Here is a 7,406-nt window from a genome sequence, read left to right as displayed (position 1 = left end):
TCGTCTTGCCTACAATGTGTAGAATAAGTCGACGTGACGTCTCGTTATTCACAAAACACACGTTGCCAAATGAAGCTCCGCAGATTGGTCGAATGCGACTGTTTCGTTTGAAAAAACATCCGCTGTTGCAATCGACAAGTTGCATGCTTCTCAGGCTCCGAGTCGAAGACGCCAGGTCGCGTACAAACTCCTACGAATTGGTCATTCCTATACCGGCTCGCCGATCGCTGCATTAAAATATCTATACGTTTCGAAGGCTCCGCGCGACTGCTGCTAGGTAGATATGCGCGGTTTTCATAAGCAACACTGGATCGCCGTTCTCGGAAGGTTTGATTTATGTCTGTGCAGCACACGAGGCGAGTTTAGATGTGAGAGCAGACTTAATGTCACATTTCACTGTGACGAAAATGTAAAAAAATATTATGTAGACAGGTGGTTTTACCTCAAAGTGTATTTTGTACATTTAGATATACGTATTTGAACATTTTTTTTAGAATTATTGTTGACTAATTATTTATTTGACTTTATGTACTGTTAGTATTATGTATAAGCATTTACTAATACAATGTATTAGCTGGATTTTCTTGCATTTTTTTTTGACATCAATGGGAGTTTCTTATCATGTTATAAAGTATATATTTTAAAACTTCATGATGGCGCACCCCCACTCTGATAGGCAGGATAGTAACAAAATTCAGAGGAGGAATAATTTCAATGCAATCGGCAACATAGAAGATAAAAAAATTGGCGGTATATGTTTGAAAATAGAATACGTCTTGGGATTAGGGGTTGAAAATTGAAATAACGTTTACTTTCTGTGACTGCATTTGAGTCATAACTCACATTTTGTCATTTTTTTAGTTAAATATACCAAGTGATTCTAAGGCATTAAGCTATATAAAGAAAAATAGTTGGCTATCATAAGCCACTTAAAACCATGTGAAAATTGTTGACAAAGTTGACTGTCGGTGTCATAACTCACATTTTTCAATGAATAATGTGAGTTCTGTCATCAAGGCCTTTCTAACCAATCAGGGAGCTCTATTTCTCATAGTGTGCTGTATGTCTGGAGCCTTAAGAGTATTATATATACAGTCGCACTCGGTTGTTACGATCACGGATATAGCGAGTTCTCGGATGTAACAAGGAAACATTCGTTGACATTTTAGTTTATGATTTTCTCCATACATTTATTCACTTTTATAACGAGCTACTTATCTACTAAAAATTTTCTTAAAAGTGTTAATGTGTTGGTCGTTTAAAAGCATTTCGACCCTAAGCAATAAAATCCGACTGGACAGGATGTCGCCAGAATCGGATTATGTTTAAGATACTAGTTGAGTGTCGAAATACCTACCTAATTAGTGTTTTCGCCGACAATATTGAAAAAGTATACACGCATATGGTTGAAATTGCATGTAAAAAATCCAAGGTTTGTGAAGTCACTAGGTACCTACCAGCGTCATTACAATTAACAACTTCTTTTGTAGTTTATGAATGCCATGCTTGTTTCGGGGAAAAATTCTAATTATGTATTTTTGTTTGAATCGCGACTTTTTGTGTGATGTGACCGCTCATTTAAAAATACCTATTCTCTGATATAACGAGTAACGCTTATAACGAGCAAATTCAGTCGGTCCCATCTTCCTCGTAATAACCAAATTTGACTGTATTTCACTCATTAATACTCAAAGGAGTTCAATACTTTTCTTCTAATAGCAAAAAACAGTGCTCTGGTGGTTTTTTGCGATTATCTCGACTCGATTTTTGGATGATGTGAGTTATGACTCTAGGCAACTCATTTATTTGTTGCTAAAATACAGTCAGTTGAAAATATGGCTTCACGAAACCAACAAAATATAAACTCATTTTCAACTAATTTATTATTGTTATTAAGCAAATGAACAAATAGTGGATGAGTTCAATGATGTGATGTAATTTAAACAGGCGGTAAAAGATTTCATGTCTAAGTGTGACGGTGTTTGGAATGGTGGGGGGGTCAAAAAATACCGAAAATCGTGTGACATTATTGTGTGTCTTGGAGTGAAATGGTGATTTACCCAGCTAATATTTAATTATAACAAACGTTACCATGTGATGATGAGTTAGCATTTACGACCCTGGTCATAATTATGTCATATCAACCATTGACGAAATTATCTATTTTTAATTAAGTAAGTAGTAATTAATCAATAAATTTTAGTTTTTGTTTAGTTTTAATTATTTAAATTGTTGATGATAATCGAGGTTGAATAATGTTATGACAAGGTGTTGTTTTAACAAAAAATATTACTTCAAACCGAGATCTAAACCTTTTTAGTTTATTTTATATAAAAACTTCGTTATCTTTGTCAGAGGTTTTCATCATGTATGCTGCCGCACCGCCATGTAATGTCACTTGAATTCTTAATTGAATACACTGATGCACACAGTCACAATGATAGATTCATATACTTCGGGGTGCCTACTTTTATCATTGATAACAAAATCCATTGTATAATTCACAGGGAACGAATCACTTCTAAATACTCAAGTCCTCCACTGAATGTGTAGTGAAAGTCATAAGTTGAAATATAAATAAAAACTCAACCATTGAAGGCTGAAGTTATAAAAATAATTAATAGTTGTGACCTTCAATGAAGTGAAGTTGTTTTTCTTACAATAGAAAATTTGTTTTCGAAAAGTATAAAATTGTGATTATATTGAGATGCACGTCGCGTACTGTCACAGCAACAAATTTAGTCTATGGTTTCGTCATTTTGCAGAATATTTTGAACTGTAAATTCTTTGATTGAGAGTGCAAACTCTAATGCATTAGTATTTTGAATTATTATTCATTATTCATGTAATTTCGATTAATTTTAACAGTTTCTATGTGTGCATACGTTAAAATTACTTGCGATATTACATCCATAGATAATATTTTGAACAGAACGCAACCTGCAGACCATATATAATAGATAACATTCTTATAGAAAATACATAGTGGCAACCGCAAAAACAAAAAACACGCGATTTTGACATGTGAGTCGAAAATGTGAAGGCATGTAGAAAATGATAAAATAAACATTCATTGAGTTATGCAGGTGTCGATGCAGTGCGGTACAACGTGGGGTGACCTCATTGTTGTTCTGATGATTTCGGCAGATTTTGCTAACTGACGATGTTCGTTTAAAGGTTCAAAATGTGACGACAATTAAACACTTTTTTCCCGTAAGTTCTTCAATCATTTCTATTAATTTTGACAGGGGGATGGTTAAATATTGTTTTAAGACAAATAATGTTTGGGAAATAATAAAGTTCCCCGACCCTTGCTCTAGGGACACTGCAGAGTGAAAAATTTCAAAAGCCACTTCTTAAATATCGGCTCATTCAAAACCATCTCAATTAAACTTGAATCTATATTTTTTGTTATATATCTAAATGGTTATTATATTAGAAGTCATTCATAACATTTTTTTGGATGTGTGACTTATACTACAAATGTATATCCAAATTAGGAATGATTTCAAATGTTTGAAACAGTATTCTAATGAATAATGTAACGTATATTTTTGTAATATGTGATATTATTGTGTGTGATGTGGTGAATGGTGAATTAAAGCGCTTGAAATCCCCCCGGGTGTTGTAATTTTGAGGCCCATATAATATAAATTGTTCGAAATATTTCTTGGAAGTGATCTATACTTTACCACGTTTTTATTAGCTCGTATTCTTGTTTGTCCGCTACAGATTTTTTCTTGTGTGTCCAGTCAACTAAATTATTAATGTATACGAGCGCTACTATGGAAATCAATATGAAATTTCAAAATGACATTTCAGTATAAGTACAAAAAAAAGTATTTATTAAGGGGGAACATGCTCGTCGAAGGTCAAAATTGAGTTTTTATTGTATTTTCAAACCATGATCCTGGACACTCCTTAAACGTTGTAGATAATCTATTTATATAATTTTGAAGCCTTATTATCCTTTATAGTTATTTTAAACATTTGATGACTGCATAAAGTATTTTTGTTGCATAAAATAGTATTCTTTTAAACCTCTCGCTCTAATGTTTTAGAATATGGTCATATTTCGGTACATAACTGTGCAGTGGTGTTAAGATTTTTTACGTTTATTAATTTTTAAACGCATTTATGAAACCATTAGTATAATTTATTACGAGATAATTTTTGTAAAATATTCATGATAAAAAATTATATTGATAATCTCTGTGATCCCAAATTTGACAAGAATTAGGCATTTTATTATTCAAAAAATCGGCAAGATTTACACATTTGAAGATGATTCTAAAGATACTTATTATAAGCTATGTCTTTGACCATTCAAGTGTGATAAACATCTTATGAATAATGATTGCTTTATAATAATTATTGACCTAAGAATAAGGTAGTGTTTTTTTGAAATACGCCATTTCTTTTGTCATTCCCCAGTGGTTAAGCTACAGCATACGGCCGTAGCCATAAATTGACAAACTATAATTGAAGTAGGGAGTATCTACAACGTAAAAGTTAAGGAGTGTCCAGGATCATGGTTTGAAAATACAATAAAAACTCAATTTTGACCTACGACGAGCACGTGGGCCGTTAATACATAGAATATTGTCAAGTTTATATGATTCAACAGAAAATTTAAAAACGTGGCAGGTATATAAAAAGTTCTTCTTGTAATTATTTTAAATCATTTCCCATTTCATAGATTAAAATTCTGTGTGCGACAGGAATAGGGAAATAAGTCTATACTATACAACTATTCAGGAGAACTAAAAAAAGATTAAACTTTGAATAACTTATGTATATGTAACTTATGTATACTTTGTATATGAATTTATGTAAATCTGTGTAAAATTTATTAATCCGACTCGTCCTTTTTGTCATTTACATTATAATAATATATATATAAGTATTACAATATAATGTATACTTAATTTGGCATATCAATGTTCTAATGTCGATACCCTGTATCTGACCTATGACGAAAATGACTTTTTGATGTACTAAAAACAACAAAAATACTGTCCATCAACTGCGAAATTCCCATATCTGTAGTTATTTTAACAAAAATGATATAGCCATTTTAGTAGTTTCCCGTATCTGAACATTGCAGGAATAAACCTGTAATAGCCCATATTTTGCCTCTACGCAGCTCAAGCGTGTTGCACGACATGTGTTGAATTCAGCTTCAAAATGTCACTATTATTTAAAAGATAAAACAGTAAGTATTATAATAAATTTGGATCTTTATAAATATATCATATTTTATTAGATGTTATCATTATATTAGGCGTTATGTGCTTTGCTTTACCACTTTACGTTACGGGTTATTGGCATGGTATGTAGTTACAACATGTGTGAACTATTAACAGTCCAGATACGGGATATTAAATATTTAGTTTTTTTGATATTCAACTTTTATTTTTCAGACTTATCTCCCTTTCCCTTTAACAAACAAAACTAATTTTTATTGGTTGGTAATGTAAAATACTACTGTTTAATAATTGAGCCCATATCCGGAAGACGAGCGTTATCGCGATAACGCTGTTTTTTGGTAAATCAGTTTAAATTACGTGGCATACACCTATGCATGCTCTCACCAAATATTACTTTGATATTCTACCAATAGGTGGCAGTAGACAGTCTGACCACGCGTTGCACGCTGTTTATCTGTAAACCTTAATATCTATGCTGTACACAACATACAGTCCAACCAACTTATCTTAATAATAATCAAAAATGGAACTACTAGAACCCAAATGGACGCCATATTGAATACGCCATTCCAATGTCAGATTCTATCCAGTTCCGAGTCTTGATTGGATAGTTTTCGACTGTGGTTTCCCCATCAATTCTTCAGATAGGTTTGCGACACTGTACACACAATTCGTGCTTATGGACGTTCGCAGCATTTCCATTTGTTATTGCGATAAATATTTTTTTACTCTTCAGAGTATAATATAGAATCTATTTGTTCTAAAAAAGGTGTGTCATTGATGAAACTAATTATAACGTCAAAAACTAATAGTGGTCAAAATTATAAAACTTTTAAAGGAAAGATTATCAAGAAAATATACTTTGATGTATGTGGATAAGTGCTGTCAGAAGTTTTGCAATACATTTTTTTCAGCCGCTGAACAAAATAATTTATTTTCCAAGTTTTGAGAAATGGGAAATAAAATCCAACGGGATGCAAAGTAAATGGAATATCTCTGAACGCCGTTTTCGGGATAACGCTCATTTTCCGGATATGGGCTCAATTGGGCCTCACTTTGTGTACATATGCATTTATTTAAGATTGTTCAGAGACTTTGAAATCATGAGGCGGTTACTCTGCCACTGTCTGTGTGTGTTGTATTAAATTATTGTAACTGAACCAGTTATAACCAAAGTGTTAAACCTGTAGAAATGAATGATAATATTTGTATGGTTGTTAAGGAAGATGCCATTTAAATTAATGTGCTGTTTTTTATTAATAAACATTTATTATTTAAAAAAAAAAACATTTGTTCTTATTACACCTATTTCAAAATACTAAAACTATGGAACTCATAATAATGGATGTCTTTGATATAGATTTATCTATGTAAAATTGAATCTAACAGGAACACTTAAATTTTAAAAGATGCTTATTACAACATTTTTATTAACTCGTATTCTTGTTTGTCCGGTGGTTGTTTGTCCAGTACAAATCTTGCAATTGATTTTTAATTAACTTCCCGACTAGCTAGACATTTGAAACTTTTAGAATATATCAGAACACGATGCCAATGCATTCTTTTAATACTTTTGGCCATCTTTAAGCAGAATTGAATTTATTTTCAGTTAATTCTGTTTTGTATGGAAAGTTATTATAATCTTTCATTATTATTATCCTAAGAGATTTTGGAAAATTCACTAACGGCTCATTTAAGCGACATTTTATTGTTATTTTTACATCTTCACTTCGAAATGTGCGCTACCGATTCATCTACCGTTTGAATTGACCACATTTCACAAATTTTCAATGATTTCACAGGTACTTGACGTTTATATCCGATATTTTCTTACATACCGTATACGATACGCCATATTTCATTTAACGTACAGCAGAATGACGTCTTCGTCGCTTAAGACCTTCTAATCCTTTATTTGACAAACAAATTCGATTATTTTTATTCAAATATCGTAATGTAGGCATTGGCGCACTTTTTTCCGGTGAAAAAACCATAATCTTGCTACAATTCACTGCGTAAATAAAAATCTGACAGGTGTGTCCGCCACTGTCCGTCATATCATAGATAACGTGATATTCCAAATTTGATTTTTTTAAATACTTCTTTGTGGCTGTTCACCCACTATTTTTGTTATTGAATAATTACCTAGGCTACTAATTTCCATACTAAAAAAGTTGCCATTGCAAACAATGAAAG

The sequence above is a fragment of the Rhyacophila brunnea genome, unplaced genomic scaffold (genome assembly GCF_057557595.1).
Source record: "Rhyacophila brunnea isolate RB1 unplaced genomic scaffold, BYU_Rbru_1.0 scaffold_20, whole genome shotgun sequence".
Lineage (NCBI taxonomy): Eukaryota > Metazoa > Arthropoda > Insecta > Trichoptera > Rhyacophilidae > Rhyacophila > Rhyacophila brunnea.
This window is presented reverse-complemented; position numbering follows the sequence as displayed.